Below are 27,929 nucleotides of genomic sequence, written 5' to 3' on the forward strand. Positions count from 1 at the left end.
GGTCCATTCTCAAGCTGGGAATTACAATTCTCAGGGAATTGAACTCTTCCCTCTTGGTGCAGTTCTCCTGCTTGAACAGCTGGTCATCAGCAAACTTCATAACTGCTCCCCAGTGAAAGGAGCAACTGAGGTGACATACCAAGTCTCAAATGGCTGTCTCCCTAGGAATATTCCTATGAAGTGCTCAGTTCTATCTTCACACTGTTAGGCTCAAGTCTGTGAACACCTTTGTCAGGGAGTCAGGTGGAGCCATGATTCATGAGGCACAAGGTACTCTGACAGACAGATAGCAGGTAAGTGAAGAACTATTAATAAAACACTCACTTCTCTGTCTGAGGAAACACATAATAGAGGTTTACTTTAGGTCAAGGGCAGGGATGAGGAGTGATTTCATTCTCACAGGATGTGGGCCTCCACACTCCATATCAGCATTGGTTCTTTATGCCTTTCACATCACCACAATGTTGAAAATCAGAATTCCTGTAGCAATCCCTACCTAAGCTATGTTACCTCAGACTCTACCTTATCATGCTCTTCTATAGGCTTCAGAGATCTGCAAGCATACATATAATACAGAACCCTTGTATGGTGGTTAATGAGCCCACAGGCTAATGCTAACCACAGAATCTGGAACTATATGTGAAACTTCCACCTTGGCCTTTTCACCTAAGACAATCACAAGCCTGAGTCCATCCATCACTGTGTCTCCTTGACTCCACCCAGAGGATATGCCTAACTGAAGAAGACATGCTAGAGTGCTGTTCCTTGGTGAACACGAGGCATGTGGGGTAAATGCTGAGGAAGGTCAGGTATTCGCAAATTGTGTTGTCACAGACCAAATAACTTGGGTGCATAGACAGGTAAACCCACCAGATAATACTCTCTCAAATAGTTGTTCTTCTGGAACCTAACCTTGCAGGCTGGGAAGGGTCTCATTTTAATTCCACATGTACTTGTGTTGGGTAGTTATAAAAAAAAGCTTAAAAATAGTTCCTAACTTGTCCTGAGTGGGTACTTGGTGTCTATTCCTAACATAAGTCACCACTATTCTATATGTTACAGATTTCTTTGTTTCAGTGAGAACTCAGATAGACTGGGTCCATTGAAATTATATATTAAAATGCCTACTTTAGTTACACGTGGAAACTCTACCATCTTCCATTATTATTGTCTCATAAATATGAGCTTCTGTTTAGCCATCAGCCAACTCAGAGGAAAGTGTTTGTTCTTCAAGGAAAGCTCTGTATCTCCTGAGCTACCCACACAAACACACAGGGGCATAAAGAAAGATAGAAACAATTGCTTTTTGGGTAAATGTCTAACAGTTTTACATAACATTTTTCACCTTCATTGGCTATGACACTACATATAAAGACCAAATCCCCACAGTGTTTGTAATGCAGATTCCTTCCCTCTGGAATCTCTATACCTTATGGTTTCAGCAAAACGAGACCCATAGAAATGACTAAAGTATGGAATACTGAAAACCGTCAGCACAAGGACATGGGAGAAAATGAGCTTTCATTTAAGGAACTAAATTACAACAAACAGCAAAATGACATTGTCTTCTTGCTTTGGGCATTATATTCCTTTCTGGGGAAAAAGATAACAGATGAAGAATAATTTAGGAACTGTGTCATTTTTGTTTAGATTTCACATTCATGACCTGATGTGGTTAATTCATACAAGGCATAGACTTAAATATTATGGGTTCTAGTCTGAATGTCAAATGCCTCAGAGCCTTGTGTGTTTAAACATGTACTATGGTGCCAGGAGTGCCTTTTTGTGATAAGCTTAGAATTCTTAAAAATGGGGCCTCCTTGGATGAAGTGGACCACTATGGAGGCCATTAGGCTTTGAAGCAGGCCACAGGTCTGTTTACTGTCTGCCTTCTGATTATGGATTGTGATTACAATGTACCAGCTAGAACTGTACCTACAAATTCCTCTTCCCTGTTAGCTTGCATGTCTTCTTTAACATGATTCAGTGATTCACTATAACAACAAGCCACAATAAATCCTTCCTCCATTTAATTGTTTCTTGCCAACTTATTTCGGCAGAGCAATGAAAAGAATTAACACACAGCGATCCAGTATTAGATTCTGGTCATCGCTTCTGTCCATTTGGAAGACCCTTGAATTGACTTTCTTTCTTCCTCTACCCTCTAAGCAGAAGGAATGACCTAATGATTGCTATTCAGTTTGTAGTGGTTTGAATATGTTTGGCCCAGGAAGTGACACTCCTTTTAGGTGTGGCCTTGTTGGAGTTAGAGTGTCACTGTAGATGTGGGCTCTAAAACCCTCTTCCCAGCTGCCAGGGCACTAGTCTTTTCCTGTTTACCCTGGGAGAAGATATAGAACTCTCAGGTCCTTCTGCACAATGCCTGCCTGGACAGAGCCAGGCTCTTGCCTTGATGATATTGGACTGAACCTCTGAACCTGTAAGAAAGCCCTAAATAAATGTTGTTTTTATAAGAATTGCCTTGGTCATGGTGCCTGTTCAAAGAAGTTAACCCCACACAAGGACACTGTTCATAATATGTGACCAGGAACACCATTACCTACCAGTATCAAGTTCAAAGGTGTGCACACTGGTGACACTCCCCAAGTCATTCTCTCTGTTATCCTCATATATGTTGTGGATTTCTGGAAGAAATTCAGTGGATAACTGGATCTGGCTAGCAATGGACTACCAAGACCATCTCTTTGAAGGCTGTTCTCCTTACCCAACTCATTCTCAACCTCGTCATCATCCAAATGATCAATATCTGGAAGAAAGGGAAGGGAAGAGTTGGATGTGACCAGGAAAACCAGTAACTACTACAACCAAGGTCAAGCTTTAGAGGCTGTTCTTCTTACCCAAATCATCATCAGTGCTGTCTTCAAACATATCAACGTCTGGAAGAAAGTCAACGGAGACAGTGAGTGACTTTTACCTTGGTGACTGTAGTAGGTGAAGCCACACTGCCTCACATAAAAACAAGTTCAACATCCTTTGGGTCATATCATTCACTGAGGACCACAATACCCATCTACTACTGGCACACAGTAACACCTTCCATATTAAAAATACTGCAAAACATCTTAATTCTTTTGACAGAGGTGCTACAATCTTACTTTCACAGCTCCTGTCAATAGTAGACTAGGTACTTGAGAGATGGCTCTAGAGATGAGAGCACTGCTCTTACAAAGGACTAAGGTTTAATTCCCAACACTCCCATGGTGTTGAAGTTTGGAATCTTGCTATGTATTCTACTGCTAAATACTGCCCTCTGAGGACCAGTTGCCTGAAGGACATAAGAATCTAAACATAGACCCAAGTGACACTATGAGACCTTGCCCTCCAAGTTTTTCCTGATTGGTGGGTAAAGATGCCTGCAGCCTATAAGCTATAGCATATAGCCAATAGATAAAGCTTATAGACATATGGGCAGAATTGATATAGGCAGGCCTTGTGGTTCCCCGGCCTTGGGGTCAGAGTAGAACCACAAGGACAGGAAGAAGGGGTAGAGAGAGGGAGAAGCTCCCATGGGGTATGTAGATCATGGAAACACAGCCATGGTGGTAGACTATTGAAGATATGAGCTGCCCAGATGGAACATGGCAAGGTATAACTTGGGCTTATAGATGCAGAAATAGATTCTAATGGCAGGATGGGTGGATATCTGCATAGATGTAGTGGTGATCGAGGCTTATTATGAATATAAAAGTTGTGTTTCTTTCCTCCAGGAACTGAATGGTCAAAGGCCATGTAGAAGTCCTGGATTGAGATTAACTATTTCTACAATACCATGGCTGTTCATGACCATTTGTTCCTCCAATTTGGGAGGGTTTCATGTTTTCTCTCCCCTCCACTGGTAGGACAGAACATAACATGTAGTGCACCCACATACATGCAGGCAAAACACATGAAAAGTTAATTGATTAATTTTAAGAATTCAAACATTATTGAATTTTCACAGTACCTTTTGTGGTGCCACAGGTTTTTTCACCTCTAAGCACACTCTTTTTCGGAGGTGTGCCACTGTATTCATGATCCTGGGTCCTTCTGAGGCCCAGTCTATTCAATAGAGCAGAAACTGGAATGCATTCACAACAAAAACAGGTTAGTTGAATCACATAAAAGGAAGGGGGTCCATTGCTCTGTAGTTAAACGATTGATCTCATTACTGACTTGCAAGCACATTTGTTTGTTTCCCAATGTCATTTCTGGACATCAGTGAACCCTTAAACCCATATAACATGGTCAGTGGAGATGATATCTCAATCCATGTGGATGACATGAGATGGACAAAAGAGCATTTTACTGATTATGCAAGATGGGCAGCATCCAAATGACATTAAGAGCCATGTGAACACAGTGGAACTTGAGCAATTCCTCACTTCTCTGTTCTTGAAACTACATGACCCTACACCTTCCTAAGCACCCCCATTAAGCCTAAGGAGCCTGAAAGAATACATGAACTAAAGTGAATCACTACCACTGAAAAAGGAGCTCTAAGGCCAAAGACCAGAAAAATCAGCCAGAGTCCATAGTTAGATTCAGAGACAGTGTCTGTATGACACCACATGCCAGGTCAGCAGGCAAAGGTAGTTTCTTTTTAGTCTTCACATAACAAGATGTTTTACAGTTTGTGCACAACATATAATATGGCCAAAAGGAAAGGGTGTTGTTAAGGGACCATCTCTACTTCCTACTTTGTTCTGAGGACACTGTAACACTTATCTTACTAGTGTGGACCAAGTTATCTGACAGAAAAAAGAAACAAGGATACACGGTCTACTTTTCCAACCCTGATTTTGAATGGCCTTCAACAAAAGCTATTTCCTTTTGAAGAAGTGATAGGAGGAGCCAGGTTGTTCCTCAAATGTGTAGCATTTGTTCACCACTGTGTTATCCCTCTCTGTGGGCTCTCAGTATAAACTTCTAAAGATCAGGCAACCACACTAGGGGAGGACCTCATTATGATTCTGACTCCAAGTTAATTTAACCTACTTGTCACCCAATGTCTAAGCCCCCAAAAGATACTTCCCCCTTCAATCAACAAACCCTGCATAGGCCCTCAACCTGGACTGACAAGCCAAGAATTCTGGTGATTTAATGGACTAATTTAATCGGTTATTGTTACTTCCTTGGTAAAAATAGCCCTCAGTGCTGTCTATGTAGCCTCGACTAAATATACCCAAAAGAAGGCAGTGGCTTTAGTAGCTCAATGTATGCATCGAACCTTGCTTCCTCCTTGCTCAGACTCCAGTTTCGGCTCTACAAAATCTTCTTTCTGTACTGTACTGATGAGCAAGACACACAGTCTCATTCTTTAACCAAAGCCCTCCTACCCTAATGAGTCATTATATAAACACACCTTAAGGAAAAGGGCTTCTTAGGAATGATGACTCTCCAAAGCAGGCTGCGTGGATTCATTGACTGCATGGGCTCCCCATGGTCTTACTTACTATCCTACATGGAGACTGGCCATCACTGAGTGAGAGTACTTTTTGGGGACAAGGTCTAGATCCACTTGAGACATTTATGGTCAAAAGAATGGCTGAGACGAGATCAATAACATCAGGGCTGACTGGAGATCTTACTGGGCAGGAGCTCAGTACTGTGTGGATTTTGGTCTCACGGTAACGGGTTCTATTATGCTGAAGTGTTTAATCAGTTCTCTCTAGAACCAATCATGCTGAAGTGTAACCCTGTCCTGGCACACATCCACCATGTCATCTGACCAACAGTTTCCTACTGTTGGAGGGCTCTGACTTACAGTGAGGTTGACTTTTTCTTTTTTTGCGCAGTTGGTAATTGGTCTGTTTCACTACCTGGTCTATTCAGAAAATGCCCAAGACTGAAGATGCCATTAAATCCTTGGCCATCCTGAATCTCCTTCTGGAATGCTAGGATTACAAATCTATGTGCTAACACCCTAGTTTCTGCAGTGTTGAGTGTTCCCTAGGCCTCACACATGACAGCCTGGTATTCCAATAGCTGAGCTAAAACAAAACAGAGCAAAGCAAATCAGAACAGAACAGAACAGAACACAACAAAACAGAACAAGACAAGACACCCTGTATCAGTATACCTGAGTGTATTGGCTAGTTTTGTGTCAACTTGACACAGCTGGAGTAATCACAGAGAAAGGAGCTTCGGTTGAGGATATGCCTCCATGAGATACAACTGGCAGGCATTTTCGAAATTAGTGATCAAGGGGGAAAGGCCACCTGTGGGTGGGACCATCTCTGGGCTGGTAGTCTTGGTTCTATAAGACAGCAGGCTGAGCAAGCCAGGGGAGGCAAGCCAGTAAAGAACATCCCTCCATGGCCTCTGCATCAGCTCCTGCTTTCTGACCTGCTTGAGTTCCAGTCCTGACTTCCTTTGGTGATGAACAGCAGTATGGAAGTGTAAGCTGAATAAACCCTTTCCTCCCCAACTTGCTTCTTGGTCATGATGTTTGTGCAGGAATAGAAACCCTGACGAAGACACTGAGGTATCTGCTATAACCTGCAGCATAAAAGATACCCTCAGTTTTTGACCACTGGAAAAGCCACATTACTATTTACATTCTCTGGAAGTAAGGCTTCTTCCAGGTATATGCTGGAAAGCTGAGAATTCTACGTACTTTCTATACATATGTTTATAGAATGAGAGCCAGAGGTTATAGACTGAAGTGTGATCTTTAGCCCACATATCTGGGAACATATTTAGCTCTCATACTCCCAAGCAATCCACCTTGGTGACTTATCTTCCTGTCCTGTCTGGTTCTTCTGTAGCATGGCTTGAAAAGAAATTGATCTACCATACATGGCTGGATGAGCTCTGAACTAATTAATTTAGCAAATGGGCGAACTCTGATTTCTTTGCTTCACAAAACTAACACTGTAAATTGGCTTAAAAAGTCACGTGAAACACACATGGTCATGTCATTATACACAAAAATCCCAAGGCAGCTAAGGGGAAAGAGGTAACTACAGACTCATGACCATGATTTGTCACTTAGAACAGCAGTTGTGATCTTAAACTCTACTCTAAATCCTCCTTGCCAGCAGGTTGCTCTGAAAACACCTGGAAACCAGACAAAGACAATGAGTAAGTGCACAGTTCTTATCTACAGTGTGTCCTGAGAAAGCCTTCCAGAATACTTACAACACCTTCTTTTCCTCGGTTGGACCTGCAATTTAGAGGAAACACTCTTAGGCCCAGATCATACTGAGTTATGTTTGCACAGGTCTTTGGTTCTCTTGTTTTGCTAGAGAACTACTACACAAAAAGTATGTATTGTTCTGTTTCATGCTGTCACAAAATACCTGAGTCTAGGTATTGTGTAATGAAACAAGAATTTTCTCACTTTTAGCTATCAAGCAGGATCAATCAAACCTATGTCTTTGTCCTATACAAAAGCTACTTTAAAACTTGGAAGAGAAACATGTTGACAGTCTGATCTTGTGAGAATAATTTCTTCCAAGGAGTGGTTCTTCCTTCTAGTTATCTACTCAAACTTCGTGCTTTAAAGAGCCTACTACCTCATTGTCCCTTAACAGGCATCAGAAACTTTTACCAGATCAATATTTAGGGAAACTCATTCCAAGTGTGCTAACCTTAGAAATCTCTGGAGGAAAGTCAAGAGAATAAATGGAGAAAAAAAAAGAAAATTTTCATATACCATATGCCTGTCAGCCCTTCTACATCTTTTACTTTAAACAGGTAACTGTTTGCCGGAAGAAGAGCTTTCTGACACTCTCTGTGGAATCTGACACAATTCACAGTCTTCTCTCACAGTGTGTCATGCCATGGGTGACTTGGCATAATTCCCCTACTTCCTGGGAATGTCTGCTGTTTAAGTTGTCAGCATCATCATTTGAATGCTGTATTTGTAAATATATAAAGAAATCGTGGAACTAATTTTCCTATCTTAGGAAAAGGAGGAGGCCATCTTACCACAACTAGTGATGATTTGCCATCATCGTCTTGTGAAGCTTTCATTTGGTTCTGCTCACAGATCACTAGAGGACACAAAAAGACCCTGAGCTCATGGTACTGCTTGATATATACCGAGGGTTCTTAGCTTGAGATGGACAACAGTATATGTATTGAGCCTATATACCTAGCTTTACACATAATGTTATGGTGCATTGTATAATGATTATCCTTGTATTATTCAAATGCTGATATCTCAGCCCTTATAACTTCTTGCAATCTGGATATGGCATTATAATACTTATTCTAAGACTCTCCTGTCTCGATGTTGCATAAACATTGGTCCCCAGTTATCCTCAGATTGGTTGGCCCAATAAAACCTAATCAGCCAGTAACAGAGCAGAAGAGAGACTAGAGCTGGACTTCTGTTCACAGCAGAGAGTGTGGAAGAGAGACGAAGAGAGAATTGGTCTCTAGGAGAGAGCCCAGAAGACACCATGAGAAAACACATGGAGCAGAGAGAGCCAGATCAATACCAAAACGGAAGTATCTTGGGCATATTGCTTGGGAGGTAGCCAGATTACCTTAGAGTATTAGATTAATAACTTCCCAATTACTGTGCCATGAAGCTTATTAAGTAAATCTAATAGCCATGCCTCAATAATTTGGGAGCTTGTGGGTTAAAGAAAATCAGCTACTTATATGTTTGCACTAGCACTTAGACATGATGAATATACTGAAGAAACAAAGTTAGGCTTCTCCTATACTATCCCACAGATGGAAAAGGAAAAGCAAAGGAAGACCTGAAAAATCAATGAGGAAAAACAGCAATTTCCCTCAAAGTAATATAAAATAATTCATCTTGGAATGGGTAAACTGAAATGCATGTTAAGATTAAGTGACAGATCTCTATCATTTCTTCAGGCCATTTTAGAGGGAAGAAAATTAACATTTCTTGACATCTGGAATTTTTTATCCACCACAGATCATGATTAGCACACTGCATTCATTATTGATATGTAATTTTCCATTATATTCAATTATTATTGTCATTATACTTGTGCATGTACATGGAATTTGTGTTAGAGAACATGCCACACATGGTACATGTGTGGGGGTCACAGAACAACTTGGAAGAGATGGCTCTCTCCTTTCACATCTATGTAGGTTCCAGGAGGCAAGCTCAGGCCATCAGGTCCCAGTTATAAAAGGCAAGCACCTTTACCAATGGAACTATCTCATCAGACCAAACACACGAGTTCAATACTGATAGAGTAACATTGTTCTAGAAAAGGGAGAGTACTATGAAACACAGGATGTAATGATGGCAAATTATTTGCGCTTTGTTGTATAGTAATAGCTTATTTGGTGGAGACACTTAAAGTTTTCCCAGTGGCACCAATTGTATTCACTGTGTAAAGCATCTGTCCAGGTTCAGACCAGAAAACTGATGTTAAAGGGAGGGAGTGTGGTGATTTGGCCCCTGTTGAAGACTGAAGTTTGCTAAAACACTTCTGGGGAATTTCCATATCTTCCTCACCAAAATAGAACTATCCTCTTGAATTGGAAGCCAGAGTAAACACTTCCTGCATTAAAATGCTTCATGTCAGGTTATTATCTCAAAAACTAAAAGCTACTGAAATAGGATGATTGCATGTTAAGTTCTTATCATCTTTTGCCCACTGTTGAGTCTCCTGAGTTGGCTTTCTCTGCCTCCCCAGCAGAAAAATCAACACAATTACTCCTAGACTCTGTCATGGAATCTGACCAGAAATGCCACTGCTTGCATGAATGCTTACTTCTCTCACTAAAAATAGTGTCCTCAGTGTTGTGCTCCATGCCATCGATATCTGGAAGATGATCAGTGGAGAGATTGCCTCACATATTAGTAGTGCCTATAGTAGGGGAAGCCACTAGGCCTCCCACAACACTTGTCATCCAGTGAGAACCACAATAGACATGGATTGCAGTTCTACAAATGTACTGGGAGAACAAATTTGTCATTTTAAAAATACTGCAAGGCACAGGAGCCCTCTGCCTCAGGAGAAGTGAGCGCCATCTTGGTTCCGGGACTCCGCCGAACTTAGGAACTTAGTCTGCACAGGTGAGAGTGTGTACCACAGAGGCAGACAGCTTCTGGGACAGGCGGGAGCCATAGAGCCGCTGAGGCAGCACCCTTTTGGGGCCGCAGACATCCGGCACCCTCCCAGCCGGAGGACAGTGGTCCCGCCCTGCACGGGAGCCCTCTGCCTCAGGAGAAGGGAGCACCATCTTGGATCCGGGACTCCGCCGAATTTAGGAACTTAGTCTGCACAGGTGAGAGTGTGCACCACAGAAGCTGACAGCTTCTGTGACCTGCCAAAGCAACACAGCATCTGGGAAAGGTCCTGTTTTGGGCCTTCTTCTTCGGCCAGGAGGAGGTCCAAACACCAGATATCTGTGCACCTTCCCTGTAAGAGGAGAGCTTGTCAGCAGAGAGTGCTCTAACCACTGAAACTCAGAGGAGAGAGCCTGTCTCGCAGGTCTGCTGATAGACGGTAATCAGAATCACCAGAAGAACAATCTCTAAACAGAGACAACTATAACGACTCCAGAGATTACCAAAAGGCAAAAGGTAAACGTAAGAATCTTACTAACAGAAACCAAGACCACTCACCATCATCAGAACCCAGCACTCCCACTTCGCCCAGTCCAGGGCACCACAACACACCCCAAAAGCCAGACCTGGATTTAAAAGCATATCTCATGATGATGGTAGAGGACATCAAGAAGGACTTTAATAACTCACTTAAAGAATTACAGTAGAACATTGCTAAAGAGTTACAAGTCCTTAAAGAAAAACAGGATAACACAATCAAACAGGTAGAAGTCCTTAAAGAAAAACAGGAAAAGACAACCAAACAGGTAGAAGTCCTTAAAGAAAAACAGGAAAACACATCCAAACAGATGATGGAAATGAACAAAAACATACTAGATCTAAAAAGGGAAGTAGACACAATAAAGAAAATCCAAAATGAGGCAACACTGAAGATAGAAACCATAGGAAAGAAATTTGGAACCATAGATGGGAGCATCAGCAACAGAATACAAGAGATGGAAGAGAGAATCTCAGGTGCAGAAGATTCCATAGAGAACATCGGCACAACAATCAAAGAAAATGGAAAATGCAAAAAGATCCTAACTCAAAACATCCAGGAAATACAGGACACAATGAGAAGACCAAACCTACGGATAATAGGAGTGGATGAGAATGAAGATTTTCAACTCAAAAGACCAGCAAACATCTTCAACAAAATTATAGAAGAAAACTTCCCAAATCTAAAGAAAGAGATGCCTATGAACATACAAGAAGCCTACAGAACTCCAAATAGACTGGACCAGAAAAGAAATACCTCCCGACACATAATAATCAGAACAACAAATGCACTAAATAAAGATAGAATACTAAAAGCAGTAAGAGAAAAAGGCCAAGTAACATATAAAGGCAAGCCTATCAGAATTACACCAGATTTTTCACCAGACTATGAAAGTCAGAAGAACCTGGACAGATGTTATACAGACACTAAAAGAACACAAATTCCAGCCCAGGCTACTATACCCAGTCAAACTCTCAATTAACATAGATGGAGAAACCAAAGTATTCCACGACAAAACCAAATTCACATATTATCTCTCCACGAATCCAGCCCTTCAAAGGATAATAACAGAAAAAAACCAATACAAGGATGGGAACCATTCCCTAGAAACACCAAGAAGGTAATCCCTCAACAAACCTAAAAGAAGACAGCCACAAGAGCAGAATGCGAACTTTAACAACAAAAATACCAGGAAGCAACAATTACTGTTCCTTAATATCTCTTAATATCAATGGACTCTACTCCCCAATAAAAAGACATAGACTAACAAACTGGCTACACAAACAAGACCCAACATTTTGCTGCTTACAGGAAACTCATCTCAGAGAAAAAGATAGACACTACCTCAGAATGAAAGGCTGGAAAACAATTTTCCAAGCAAATGGTATGAAGAAACAAGCTGGAGTAGCCATTCTAATATCTGATAAGATTGACTTCCAACCCAAAGTCATCAAAAAAGACAGGGAGGGGCACTTCATACTCATCAAAGGTAAAATCCTCCAAGAGGAACTATCAATCCTAAATATCTATGCTCCAAATACAAAGGCAGCCACATTGATTAAAGAAACTTTAGTAAAGCTCAAAGCACACATTGTACCTCATACAATAATAGTGGGAGACTTCAACACACCACTTTCACCAATGGACAGATCATGGAAACAGAAACTAAACAGGGACACAGTGAAACTAACAGAAGTTATGAATCAAATGGATCTGGCAGATATCTACAGAACATTCTATCCTAAAACAAAAGGAAATACCTTCTTCTCAGCACCTCATGGTACCTTCTCCTAAACTGACCACATAATTGGTCACAAAACAGGCCTCAACAGATACAAAAATATTGAAATTGTCCCATGCATCCTATCAGATCACCATGGACTAAGGCTGATCTTCAATAACAAAATACATAATAGAAAGCCAACCTTCACGTGGAAACTGAACAACACTCTTCTCAATGATACCTTGGCCAAGGAAGGAATAAAGAAAGAAATTAAGGACTTTTTAGAGTTCAATGAAAATGAAGCCACAACATACCCAAACTTATGGGACGCTATGAAAGCATTTCTAAGAGGAAAATTCATAGCTCTGAGTGCCTCCAAAAAGAAACTAGAGAGAGCACACATTAGCAGCTTGACAACACACCTAAAAGCACTAGAACAAAAGGAAGCAAATTCACCCAAGAGGAGTAGACGGCAGGAAATAATCAAACTCAGGGGCGAAATCAACCAAGTGGAAACAAGAAGAACTATTCAAAGAATCAACCAATCAAGGAGCTGGTTTTTTGAGAAAATCAACAAGATAGATAAACCCTTAGCCAGACTCAATAGAGGGCACAGGGAAAGCATTCTAATTAACAAAATCAGAAATGAAAAAGGAGACATAAGAACAGATCCTGAAGACATCCAAAACACCATCAGATCCTTCTACAAAAGGCTATACTCAGCAAAACTGGAGAACCTGGATGAAATGGAGATGTTTCTAGACAGATACCAGGTACCAAAGTTGAATCAAGATCAGGTTAATGATCTAAACAGCCCTATATCCCCCAAAGAAATAGAAGCAGTCATTAATAGTTTCCCAACCAACAAAAGCCCAGGACCAGATGGGTTTAGTGCAGAGTTCTATCAGACCTTCAAAGAAGATCTAATTCCAGTTCTTCACAAACTATTCCACAAAATAGAAACAGAAGGTACTCTACCCCACTCATTCTATGAAGCCACAATTACTCTGATACCTAAACCACAAAAAGACCCAACAAAGATAGAAAACTTCAGACCAATATCCCTTATGAATATTGATGCAAAAATCCTCAATAAAGTTCTTGCTAACCGAATCCAAGAACACATCAAAAGAATCATCCATCCTGACCAAGTAGGTTTCATCCCAGGGATGCAGGGATGGTTCAATATACCGAAATCCATCAACGTAATCCAGTATATAAACAAACTCAAAGACAAAAACCACATGATCATCTCGTTAGATGTGGAAAAAGCATTTGACAAGATCCAACACCCATTCATGATAAAAGTCTTGGAAAGATCAGGAATTCAAGGCCCATACCTAAACATGATAAAAACAATCTACAGCAAACCAGTAGCCAACATCAAAGTAAATGGTGAGAAGCTTGAAGCAATCCCTCTAAAATCAGGGACTAGAAAAGGCTGTCCACTTTCTCCATACCTATTCAACATCGTACTTGAAGTCCTAGCCAGAGAAATTTGACAACAAAAGGAGATCAAAGGGATACAAATTGGAAAAGATGAAGTCAAAATATCACTTTTGCAGATGATATGATAGTATATATAAGTGACCCTAAAAATTCCACCAGAGAACTCCTAAACCTGATAAACAGCTTCGGTGAAGTAGCTGGATATAAAATTAACTCAAACAAATCAATGGCCTTTCTCTACACAAAGAATAAACAGGCTGAGAAAGAAATTAGGGAAACAACACCCTTCTCAATAGTCACAAATAATATAAAATACCTTGGCGTGACTCTAACTAAGGAAGTGAAAGATCTGTATAATAAAAACTTCTGGTCTCTGAAGAAAGAAATTATAGAAGATCTCAGGAGATGGAAAGATCTCCCATGCTCATGGATTGGCAGGATCAACATTGTAAAAATGGCTATCTTGCCAAAAGCAATCTACAGATTCAATGCAATCCCCATCAAAATTCCAACTCAATTCTTCAACGAATTAGAAAGTGCAATCTGCAAATTCATCTGGAATAACAAAAAACCTAGGATAGCAAAAACTCTTCTCAAGGATAAAAGAACCTCTGGTGGAATCACCTTGCCGAACCTAAAGATTTAGTACAGAGCAATTGTGATAAAAACTGCGTGGTACTGGTATAGTGACAGACCAGTAGACCAATGGAATAGAATTGAAGACCCAGAAATGAACCCACACACCTACAGTCACTTGTTCTTCGACAAGGGAGCTAAAACCATCCAGTGGAAGAGAGACAGCATTTTTCAACAAATGGTGCTGGCACAACTGGTTGTTATCATGTAGAAGAATGGGAATCGATCCATTCATATCTCCTTGTACTAAGGTCAAGTCTAAGTGGATCAAGGAACTTCACATAAAACCAGAGACACTGAAACTTATAGAGGAGAAAGTGGGGAAAAGCCTTGAAGATATGGGCACAGGGGAAAAATTCTTGAATAGAACAGCAATGGCTTGTGCTGTAAGATCGAGAATTGACAAGTGGGACCTCATGAAACTGCAAAGCTTCTGCAAGGCAAAAGACACCATCAATAAGACAAAAAAACCACCAACAGATTGGGAAAGGATGTTTACCTATCCTAAATCAGATAAGGGACTAATATCCAATATATATAAAGAACTCAAGAAGGTGGACTCCAGAAAATCAAATAACCCCATTAAAAAATGGGGCTCAGAACTGAACAAAGAATTCTCACCTGAGGAATACCGAATGGCAGAGAAGCACCTGAAAAAATGTTCAACATCCTTAATCATCAGGGAAATGCAAATCAAAACAACCCTGAGATTCCACCTCACACCAGTCAGAATGGCTAAGATCAAAAATTCAGGTGACAGCAGTTGCTGGCGAGGATGTAGAGAAAGAGGAACACTCCTCCATTGTTGGTGGGATTGCAATCTTGTACAACAACTCTGGAAATCAGTCTGGCGGTTCCTCAGAAAATTGGACATAGTACTACCGGAGGATCCAGCAATACCTCTCCTGGGCATATATCCAGAAGATGTCCCAACCGGTTAGAAGGACACATGCTCCACTCTGTTCATAGCAACCTTATTTATAATAGCCAGAAGCTGGAAAGAACCCAGATGCCCCTCAACAGAGGAATGGATACAGAAATTATGGTATATTTACAGAATGGAGTACTACTTAGCTATTTAAAAGAATGAATTTATGAAATTCCTAGCCAAATGGATGGACCTGGAGGGCATCATCTTGAGTGAGGTAACACAATCACAAAGGAACTCACACAATATGTATTCACTGATAAGTGGAGATTAGCCCAAAACTTAGGATACCCAAGATATAAGATACAATTTGCTAAACGCATGAAACTCAAGAAGAATGAAGACCAAAGTGTGGACATTATGCCCTTCTTAGAATTGGAAACAAAACACCTATGGAAGGAGTTACAGAGACAAAATTTGGAGCTGTGATGAAAGGATGGACCATCTAGAGACTGCCATATCCAGGGATCCATCCCATAATCAGCTTCCAAACGCTCACACCATTGCATACACTAGCAAGATTTTGCTGAAAGGACTCAGATATAGCTGTCTCTTGTGAGAATATGCCGGGGCCTAGCAAACACAGAAGTGGATGCTCACAGTCAGCTATTGGATGGATCACAGGGCTCCCAATGGAGAAGCTAGAGAAAGTACCCAAGGAGTTAAAGGGATATGCAACCCTATAGGGGTAACAACATGATGAACTATCCAGTACCCCAGAGCTCTTGTCTCTAGCTGCATATGTATCGAAAGATGGCCTAGTCGGACATCACTGGAAAGAGAGGCCCATTGGACTTGCAAACTTTATATGCCCCAATACAGGGGAATGCCAGGGCCAAAAGAATGGGAATGGGTGGGTAGGGAAGTGGGGGGGGGGGTATGGGGGACTTTTGGGATAGCATTGTAAATGTAATTGAGGAAAATACGTAATAAAAAAATATTAGAAATTAAAAAAAAAATACTGCAAAACAGCCACATTCTTTTCCCAGAGGTGATGCAGTATAAACCTACAACTCACGGGAATAACTCAAACTAAGGATTGAACTTCCACTGTACCTTTAGTGCTGCATGCCTTTTCCTTGGAATGGAGGGGTTTTGTGTCAGGTTCTTTCTGGGAATGTATATTTTCACAACCCAGTCTTCTCATGATGGCAGAAACTGAAATGCATTTGCAGCAACAACAAAAAGCTAGGTCAGCTGAACTGCATTAAAAAATAGGAACCCTATCGTTTAATAATAGCTGTGCTTAAACACCGAACTTATCTGATTCAGAATCCTTGAAGATGACAGGCACCAATGATCATTTACTGTACGTAGGACTGGTCAGTCCTTACATGGATAAGCTCTCGATTCATGTGCACAAGGTAATGTTGACAGAACGGTAGTGTAGCAGGGAGATCAGCATACAACTCTCTTTAGGAGTCATGTGAACACAGTGAAATGGGGGCTGTTCCACAGTTCTGCATTCTTAACACTCTGACACTACAATTTCCTGAAGCACTCACAGTATGGTTAGTGAGTGTAAAAATGTAAGTAAATTGAGACCCTTAAAGAATAATACTAGGTCTACACAAGTGCTCTATGGTATTTTCTGGATACTAGAAGAATCAGATAGAAATCCCAGACTGGATCAACAGATCAGTGTTGCATGGCCTCAGAACAGTGGACAATGGTTGTTTCTTTTCATTGTTTAGCTAACCATTGTCTTTTATCTCATGCACAACAAGTACTACCACCTTCAGTGATGGAGGCTTTCTGTACCTAAGAGTTTTAATCTGTGGACACTGTATTATTACCTTTATGTCCATGAGACCAAATTCCCAGAACAATAAAACAATAAAATAGGGATGGACACTGTATTTTTAACTTTGACAACAAAAGAGACTAATTCCTCCTAAAGAATCAATGTAAGGGACTTTGGTGAGTGGAAACCTGTGGCAGGCTTCCCCACCACCCACATGCCATCAGCTCTCTCTCAGTGACTAGACTCCGGTTCCAAGTTATTTTAGGTATCATGAGAGGGGTGTAAACAAATAAAGTCCCTTCCCTTCAGCTGGCACACTGTGCTTAGACCTCCACATCACCAAACATAGAGGATTTCATGAACTGTGCCTGTGCACACACACTCTGGTGACAACTGCACTCCAAACTGTCTGTGACACCTAAACAAAACAAACAAGGAGCAGAAGCTTCACTAAACCTAAGTTTGCTCTTCTCTGGGTTTGGGCATCAATTTGACACAAGTTAGAATCATCAGAGAAGAAGACTCGGTTGAGAAAATGCCTCCATGAGATCCAGCTGTAAGACATTTCCTTAATTAATGATCAGTGGGGCATGGGGAGGTTAGACATGGTGGGTGCTGAGGGCCCAGTCATGGTGTGTGGTGACATCCCTGGCCTGGTCAACTTAGGTTCTATAAGGAAGCAGGCTGAGCAAGCCAATAAGCAGCCTCTATATCAACTCCTGCCTCTATGTTCCAGCCCTGCCTGATTTCCTGTCCTGACTTCCTCCAATAATAAACTATAATCTGGAAGAGTAATTCAAATAAACCCTTTGCTCCCCAACTTGCTTTATTTTCATGATATTTTATGGCAACAATAGACCCCCTAACTATGACATCTAGTCACTGCTTCCTCTTCACAGTCCAGTTAGCACAGGAAAACTCTCGTGGCCACATGCAGTCCAATGGCAGGGTACACACAGACTGCCTCCTGAACTAAAACCCTCCTTGGCTATCACCTGTACACACAGATACACCCTGAACCACAGTCATTTTAGAAATGACCATATCCAGTGCTGACTGGATAATCCACTGAGTGCATAGACTTTCGCAGTTATCAGTCATCATTCAGTATGGGAACTGGCCAGAAGTGAGCACAAGTGCTTTTGAGGGACAGAGTCTAATTCGTCTGGAAAAGTTAAAAGAATGGCTGAGACTAGTGTTGACTGCAGTTCTTATTGGTAGCATCCCTACACCAGTGTGTAGGGTTTGGAGTCATGGTAATAGTTTGTAATTATGTTGAAGCACCTCACCAATTCTTTGGGATTCAGATATTTTAAAAGAAAACCAAATTATGATACTCATTCACTGAGTTTTCTGATGTTGACGATACTATTGTCAGAATGATACGGCTAGGAACAGGTGGGGTTTTTGTCTTCATTTGGTGATGTTGATGATATTGATTTTGATGCTGGTGGTGTCGTAATAATAATTAACGTTTTCAGGCATTGTCTCATGGCACAGCCCAGACTGATCAGAAAATGACCAAGGCTGAAGATGACAGTAAGCTCTACTACCTCACATCCCTTCTAGTACAGTAGGACTACAAACCTACATGCCAACACCCTTGTTTCTCCAAAACTGAGCATCAAATCTTGCTCATGACAGTCTGGTATTCAACTAAATGAGCTGAAATCAAAACAAAACTACAACAACAACAACAACAAAAAATAACAGAAAACCCAAAACACCTGAGCTTCCTCTGTCTTTCTCAGCCATAAATATCTGCAGCCTGATACATAAAAACTACCTTTGGGTTCTACAACTGGAGCAGCTGTGGGGTTCCTTGAACTCTGCATAGCCTAGACTTGTTTGGAGGGTTTTATGAAGAGCTAGGACTCTTCTATATTGGATACTCATGTCTTGATGACTTGATAGATGGAAGTTATATCTAGGAATGTCACCTTTATGCCTGAATCATGGTTGGTTCTTCTGTACCAGGGTATGCTAACAAATGACTCCACCAAACACAGCTATGATGAGTGCAAGTAAATAATATAGGTAAAGCATGGTCTCTCATTTTTGTTCATTTACAAAATTGGCTGAAAATTGGGTTGAGCAATTGGGTTATCTTTAGGAAGAAAACACATAATTCAAATCTCACAGCAACTAGGGTAAAGGAGGGAATGACATACAAATGACCATGATGACTCTCTTGGGGTATCATTGGTGGTTTTAAGCTAAATTCACAATCTTATTGCCAGAAGACATCTTTGAAATAGTGGAAAACAAGACAAAGACAAGTGTGTACACTGTTCTTATCTAAAGTGTGTCCTAAGAAAGTAATTCCACAATACATACAGCATCTCCACCTCTGTGACCGGACCTGAAATTTAGAGAAAACACTCTTAGACCCCGATCATAATCAGTTATGTTTGCACAGGTCTTTGATTTTCCAGTGTCTCTGGGAATTGGTAAGCAGGACTGGAAAGAATAGCCATGTCATAGATTCTATATTAGTCTGTTTTATGATAATCTTATGAAACACCTGAGGTTGGGTACTGTATCAAGAAAATAAGCAATTCTTTACACTTTTGCCCATTTAGCCCAGGTCAGGCAAACCTATCCCCTTTTCCCCTGCTAAGAATTCCCTCAAAGCTACTTTGAAACATGGCAGGGAAACATTATGACAACCTGGTGCTCTGAGATGAATCCCTTCTAAGGAATGCCTCTGCAGCCCAATTATCTACTCCTACTTCATCCTTGAAAGGTCTCACTGCCTCAATGTTCTTTAATGGACCTCAGAATCTTCTGCCACATCAATATTTGTGGAAACTCATCCACCTGTGTTAATCTTAGAAGACACCCAGCAGAAAGGCAAGACAACAGTTGCAGAGCAGAAGAAACAGGAACTTTCCCCATACAATAGGCTGTCAGCTTCTTATACCTATGTTCATCTAAACGGGAAATAGTTTGCAGGAGACCTCCCTGACATGAACTATGGCACCTGACATGACTTATACTTCCCTATCATGCTGTGTCATATCATGGGTGACTTAGTTCTTCTTCCTATGTAAATACTTAATACCCATAGTGTGTGAGTGGTTTTATTACTGAGATGGGATAGTCACAAAACTAAAGTATCATGAGAGTAACCTCTCTGTCTGAGGAAAAAGAAAGCCATCTTACCTCAGTAAATGGTGGTGTTACCTGTCTTCCTGAAGCCTTCGTTTGTTCATCGTCCATTTCTACAGGAACAAAAAGAACTTTCACCTCATGACAGCACTTGTCATGGTCAAGGGTTCTTATACTGATATGTATACTGGACTATGGCTGTGATCTATACTGGAAGATCTATGGCTGTCCTAAACAATGGAAATAAAAGCAATATCAAATTGGTAGTTGACATTTGGTATTAAGGTAGATTTTAATGCCTGTTTGTCACAAATTAGAATCACATAAATAGCAAGCCTCACCTAGAGAATTGTCTTGATTGCCTTATTTAATGCCAGAAGATCCACCCGGCATTATGAGAATGCCTGCTCTGATAGCAGCCTAGATGAAAAGACAGATGGCAGGAGGAAGGTATTTTGCAGTGTGATGGAGGCATGGCTTCTCCATTGCCACCATGTGGATGTGCCCTGCAGATGCTGCCATTGCCATGTGTGTGTGTGTGTGTGTGTGTGTAACACAACAAACATTGTAGTACCACAAGTGGCTTAGAGAAAGAGAAGTTGTAAAAATGAATTTCTCTAGCAGGCTTGGAGGTAAATATAGTGGTCGTCCGACTGGATAGAACCAACAGTTTCTAAAGACTCCTTTGGTCGTGTGGAAAAGCAAACCAGTAAGCATGGTCTTCCTAGGTACCTGCCTCAGTTTCTGCCTATTGATTTCTGTTTGAGCACCAGCCATGAATTTCCTGTATCATGAACTGTGATCTAGAAGTGTGAGCTAAATAAACCCTTTCCATCCCAAGCTGCTTTTGGCATTGGTGAAAAAAACAAAAAACAAAAAAAAAACAAAAAACCTAGGATAATTTAGTAAACATTGTAATAAATATGTTAAATCACAGATTTCAATTACTTCTTCAGACCATTTTTAATTCAAGAAAAATGACAATACTTTCTACGTATTCACAAAATGTATTTTACGCATCACAGACCAATGTTAATATATCCTGTATCCATGCATAAAATAAGCAAATCTTTTGGAAAAATTACATTCTCATTATTATTATTATTATTATGCATATGTGTGCATATGATGTGTATGTATCTACATATCATAGAATGTGTGTGACTCAGAGACGAACTTTGGGGAGTTGTTTCTTTTCTTCAATTTTTATATGGGTTCTTGGAATCAAACTGAGGTCATGAATTTTGGAAAAAAAGCATGTTTACCCAGTTCAGCCATCTTGCCAACCTAGGATTGGCACATAGGATGGTAATTTTCACATACTATTGTTCAGGGTATATGAATATATCATCCAGGAGATGTAATGATACTCAAGTATTCATTCCTTGATCCACAATGTCTTATTGAGTAGCGCAACATACTGATATCATTACATACTGAATCTAGCTACATAGCATATCATTTATTTTTCCCTCTGGTTTCCCTTTACCGTGTCATGACTTCTATTCATTGTGTGACGCAGCTGCCCAGGTTCATCCAGCCAACTCACACTAAATGGAGGAAGTATGGTGATGTGGCACCCATGGGCCACTGAGGATTGATAAGGGAGCTCCCCATGAGACTCTCCACAAGGGAGAGCCATCATTTAACACTGAACTACCTACTTATTATTATACTGCCACTCTCCCAGAGTATTCAGTTCACAGAGCTACAGAGCTCTTGTAAGGTCACAGTTACTCTGACTTTGAATATTACTAAAGGGTGTCTCCATTCTTAAATAGCTTTAGAACATGAGAAAGGAGTGACCCAGGACTCAGTGTGAGCATCACAAATGGTGAGACTTCACAATCCCTATCTCATTTGGATATTCCTATGGGATTTGAACATCAGGACAATGGTGAAATGCGACATTTCAGTAGCAAAATATGCCCTGGGCTAGGTTGCTTTGGATTCACCTTATAGTGTGTATTTCTATAGACTGCAGAAATTTACTCATAAGATAGATGATCTATCTGGTATAGTGGCTAAAGACCACAAGGCCTGAATTATGAGCACAGGTCAAGTTTAGAACCTGAGAATTAAGAGTCACATACTGATTCCCAGGTTGGCTACTTCACCTAAGTGTTTCAGGAGCTCAGATATGTGCCTCACTATCTCTGGCTGACTCCATGAGGGGCACACCTGTCACAACTGAAGGACATGTGTCTGTCCTGTTAGTGTGAGATCTAATGAGCACAGGAGTGGGGTGTAGGTACTCTGACAGAGCACTGCAGTGATTGCTATTCTATGAGTTATCTCTGCTTTTCCTGGAAAATATTAATTTTACTTTCACACAGATTCAGGTTTGGCAGAATTGGATAAAAGTTTAAAAATAACTCCTGCATTGGCAAGAGTATCTATTGTTAATAGTCAGTCCAGCACTGTTCAACAGAAGGTTGCACTTGCCTATCTAAGGTCCATAGATTTCTTTTTGAATGAAATGAACCTCAGAACATACAATGAATTATCATGGTATATCATGATTTCCATTATTGTAAGGCAAAGAAAATTTTCCATCTTATATTATTAAGGCCTCACAGATATGAGGGCTATTCCCTCTAGATGTGGGCCAATTGTTGAAGGTTTGCAAAGCAAGAATTTTTTCAAATGAGATTCCCTTAGCCCTCAAAAACATAGTAAAAGGGACATATGAATCAATATTCTTTTATTGTTGATTGAGTTTTCATACAACAAAATAAGTCTTTCCATCTTATTTACCAGTCCCTAGACAATATTTTTGTAAGATTTCAAAAATTTTCCTTGTATGAAATATGTTCATTCTGATTTGAGCTTTGTCAAAACAGAGTCCCTATTCCCTAAGCATGATTCCCATAATTGGGGCGTGATAGAAAGAACTAAAATAATCATTAATGAAAGCAATTGGAGGACAAGGAGGCAGAGAAAATGGGTTTTGGTTTACTAACATACACACACACACAGAAAACCACTTGACCATACAACATAGTCATTTCTTTTTACTTGGAATTTGCTTTGTTCCTTTGTGGAAAAAGGGTGACAGAAAGGCAATAAAAGAAAGTGGGTCCTTGGATTTCTACCTTGTATCTATCTTATAGGGCATAACATGGGCAATCTCTGTGTGTTCTGGTTTGGGTCTGCACAAGAAGCTACCCCAGGAGAGTGCTGAAGCTTTAGGGTGTGGGGCCTGTGCTGAGTTAGCGAGTTCCAAGGAGCATCCTCGGCTGGAGGGATGGATCAGTGGTTAAGAGTACAAGGGACAAAACTTCAGGTTCTGGAGCCTGGGCCCACTTCTGCTTATTAGGTTTCCTCCTCGATGTGGATGCAACTAGACAAAGTTGTCTTGTACAAACAAGGCCACCCAGCCATCCTTGCCAGTGCCAGGGATTCAAACATGACAGAAAACACTTCCTTCCGTCAGTGCTTCTTCTTAGTGCACAGCAAGGAGGAAAACAACAAAACAGAATGATCCCCTGAGAGTTACATCATGTTGTCTGTCTGTCTATTTGTCTGTCTGTCTGTCTGTCTGGAAGGCCCTCACTCAGCATCCAACCAGTGCCATGTCCTACCATAAACATGGTCTTTGCTTTTCAGGAAGTCATGACTAGACAAATTGGAGTTGGTATCACTGCCAGTTATGTCTCAAAGAGAGCCAGGGGACAGAGTGACTCACACAGATCACAGATGAACCCGCAATGTCTCACACAAGAACCATCTCGGCTTTCCTTTGGTTCCTTATCATGTAATCAGAACCAAAAGAGATGTCTAAATATGGTTTTGAGTTCTGTGGTTGTACTTCTACTGGTGGGCTAGGGAGATGAACCACTTCCATACTAGAACTACTACAAGTTACCTTCATTCTTTTTATAGTGGGGATACAATATCATCCACAATTACTGATAATAAATGTAATTATTAAATTTACACAGTACCAGTTTTAGGGCCATGGGCCTCTTCTGCTAAAATCACAGACGATGTTATAGGTCTTATGCAGTTGATGACAGAGCAGCTAATTCCAAGGTTTCTCATCATAGCAGCAACTGGAATGCACAAACAACAGAAACACTTAGGTCCACAGGATTTACTAGAGACAAACAAGAAACAAAAAATTGTTCTGTCTTTAACGTTTGATCTCATTACTGATTTGCAGGCATGCTCGTCTGATTCAGAATGTCACCTCTGGAAAGTTATGGAAGTCAGTGTCCACTTAATAGAGATGTGGCATGGTCAGTGTAGGGGAGGTCTCAACTCACATGGATGAGAGACAGTTATCAACAGAGCAGTGTGAATGTGTGAGATAGCCAACATCCACATCACTCTCAGAGCCATGTGAACACACTGATTTCTGTGCAATTGCTCAGTTCTACACTCTCTAAATATAACAATACAGCTTCCTAGGAATGCATATTAACTCTAAGGAAACTAAAAAGGCAAATGAAGAAAAAGTCCCTAACAGCAAACACTGGCACCACAAAGGTGTTCTCTTGTGTTTGGGGATACCAGAAAATCAGCTGGATGGTGATGGTTAGAACCACAGACTGTATTTGGTTGGCTTCTGGAAAGGAGCTATGCATGTGTCTTTCATTATTTATACAATGTAACACTTTATAGTTCACAGACATAGAAGTATTATCTTCACAGAAGAAAGGCATCAGTAGAGTAGAAAGCACTCAACATCTCCTACTATGACATGAGTTATAACATGAAGGCACTGTAGAAGTTACCTGAGAAGTTACTGTCTCTGGGACAAAGTAGCTCATAATAAACAAACAAACAAACATGGATGCCCCACTTTTCAAATCCTCCTACAAAACCTCACCATTCCTCCCAAAGAAGTAGTGTAAGGGACCATAGTGAGTAGGTCTCTCAGGTATTGTCTTGGGGCTTGCCTGGCTGGGAAAGGACAGTATCTGAAAATGAGATTGACTTCCTGATAATCCCAGATCCCCTGCTAGAGTGGGAGGTGAATAAACCTATGAACATCCAGTCCACATTATGCACTATTGAATATCAAACCCAGAGGGCCCTGAGTGAAAGTCTGGTATTCCAATAACATATCAAAAACACAAACAAAACCACAAAACCTGCACACCATAGCTTTCCATCGTTCACAGTTGTGAATGACTGTCACCTGATCCCCAGCTCCTACCTGTGGGTTTTGATCACTGAAACAGACAAGGAACTGCTCATGTTTTCTATAGGTGGGATTATTTCTGGGTACGGGCTGGAAAGCTGAATGGATCCTTGAAATATAACAGCTCATGTCTCCATGAGGAGATAAGTTGAGTTTATGACTAAAAATGTCACGTTTATACCAAGTAACTGAGAACACATTTTGCTCTTGTACTGGACACTCACCTCCTGTCCTGGGTGGTGATTCTATAGCAGGGTATACAGAGAAATGAACCCACCATACATGGCTATGATGAGCTTTTAACTAAGTAATGCAGGTAAAGCATAGTCTCTGATATTTTCATTGACAAAATTGGCAGGAGTAATTGGCATATCTTTTGGGAGAAAACACATAAAGACATTTTCTGATACAGGAAATCTCAAGGCCACTAAGGTGAATGCAGGAACAACATACACATGACCAGGATGTGTATCCGTTGTTGTTTTACCTAACTTCACAATCTTACTGCTATTCGGTTGCTTTGAAAAGAATAAGAAGCCAATAGGACCCCACAGACATGGTGGCAGCATCCACAGGTTCAAACCAGACAAGTCCCTGGGTCTAGAGGGGAAGTGGACATGGGCTCCAGTTACTAACCAAGAAGCTCTCTGCAACTGCAACCACTTACAAGGGAAAAATTTGCTTTCTGCAACGGAGTCTCACTGGATATATAAACCACACTTCGGATATGCCCTGGCCCAACAATAGATCCAACACACACACACACACACACACACACATGCACGCACACTAAAAAACAAAAAAATTAATAACTCACTGACATTTTTGTAGATTTTTTGGTCTCATGTAGTTTTGTTCTATCTTAATAATCTTTTTGTATATTTTGTATGTTATGGTTTCTCATTCTGTGTTTCGACAGTTGTGTGTGTATTTCTCATGCTTTTTCTTTGTTTTATTTATTTTTATTCTTTTTTTCCTGCCTGTCTGTTTTCCAAGGAATGATTGAAAAGCGCACTAAGTTGGATGGGTTGGAGGTTGAGGGAGAGATTAAAGGAAATGGGAATGGGAAACAAGATTATTTCTCGAAAATGGAAATAAATCTGTTTATAAGGAAATACAGAGTGGAGAACTTGACAAAGACAACGAGTAAGAACACAGATCTTATCTACAGTATGTCCTGAGAAAGGCACTCCAGAATACGTACAGAATCGGTTCTTCCTTGTCTGGACCTGAAATTTAGAGAAAACACACTTAGGCCCAGATCATAATGAGATGTTTGCACAGGTCTTTGGTTTTTCTAGTGTCTCAGGGAAGTGGTAAACAGGACTGGAAAGAATAGCAAAGTCAAAAGTTCTATATTAGTCTATTGTATGATACTCTTAGAAAACACCTGAGGCAGGGTACTGTGTGCAGAAAATAATTAATTCTTTACACTTTTGCCCATTTAGCCCAGGTCAGGCAAACCTATCCCTTTTTCCTCTGCTAAGAATTCCCTCAAAGCTACTTTGAAACATGGCAGGGAAACATTATGACAACCTGGTGCTCTGAAATGAATCCCTTCTAAGGAGTGCCTCTGCAGCCCAATTATCTACTCTAACTTCATCCTTGAAAGTTCTAACTGCCTCACTGTCCTTTAATGGACCTCAGAATCTTCTGCCACATCAATATTTGGGGAAACTCACTCCACCTGTATTAATCTTAGAAGACACCCAGCAGAAAGACAAGAGGACAGTTGCAGAAGAAACCGGACCTTTCCCCATACAATAACCTATAAGCCTCTTATACATGATTTCATCTAAACTAGAAGTTGTCTCATGAAAGTAATCTTTCTAAGAAAAAGGAAAAGCCATCTGACCTTAGTATCCAGTGGTCTTGCCTCCATTTGCTCCTCCCCATTCAAATCTAGGGGGCAGAAAGAACTTTCAGCTCATGACATCACTTGTCATGGGTAGGGGTTTTCATGTTGGCAGGGACAGGGACATCTGGATATAGTCTGTATGTCTTGCCTCAGTGTGTATAATTAACAAACATGGTTGAAGCTCTATAAAACCATACTCACAGCCTGGAAAAGGAGAGCAGTGCAAGATCTCCAGAAGAAATGTTGTTCTCCTAAATAAGATGATTCTAAAAGCCCTGGCACATAATCCACCTTGGATACAGTCAACACTAAGTAAAGCTTGTGTTGAATGACAGATTATTATCACTTTCTGGAAGCTTTCAAGACTTTCTAGATCTCCCCTAACCTCTTCCGACCTCTACACAACAACATAAGTAGATTCTGTAATCATTTACCATCATCTTATGTTTTTACTTTGCTCATTTATCACTGTGCGTGGAGGTACACATCCAAAGTGTATATGTAAGAATGCATGCTATGTAGCTTCTGTCTGGGGTCAAAGGACAAGTTGTGGAGTTGATTCTGTCCTTCACCTTCATATTGATCTGAGAACTCTCACTCAGGTCCCACGACCTGTAAGAAATATACAGCTAGCCACATTATCATATTTTTACATAGACTATAAATACTATAGCATATAGAATTTGGATCTTGACATGTACACATTGTTCAAGAAATTTAATGTACTATCAGGCACAAGATGTAATGACACTAAATTATTCACCTTTGATCCACAATACATTAT

General features: G+C 40.6%; 1 long non-coding RNA gene across 1 annotated transcript; it reads right to left on the reverse strand.

The window, feature by feature from the left end:
* Positions 1 to 16,351: 16,351 nt before the first annotated feature.
* On the reverse strand, positions 16,352 to 20,252 carry LOC147002022 (uncharacterized). The gene is made up of 3 exons (XR_015044533.1): positions 20,193 to 20,252; positions 19,365 to 19,389; positions 16,352 to 16,441 (listed from the first exon to the last, which is right to left on the reverse strand). It is a non-coding gene; the product is annotated as an uncharacterized LOC147002022 (long non-coding RNA).
* Positions 20,253 to 27,929: the final 7,677 nt, after the last annotated feature.

The sequence above is a fragment of the Mus caroli genome, unplaced genomic scaffold (genome assembly GCF_978045245.1).
Source record: "Mus caroli unplaced genomic scaffold, Mus_caroli_1 scaffold_11, whole genome shotgun sequence".
NCBI lineage: Eukaryota > Metazoa > Chordata > Mammalia > Rodentia > Muridae > Mus > Mus caroli.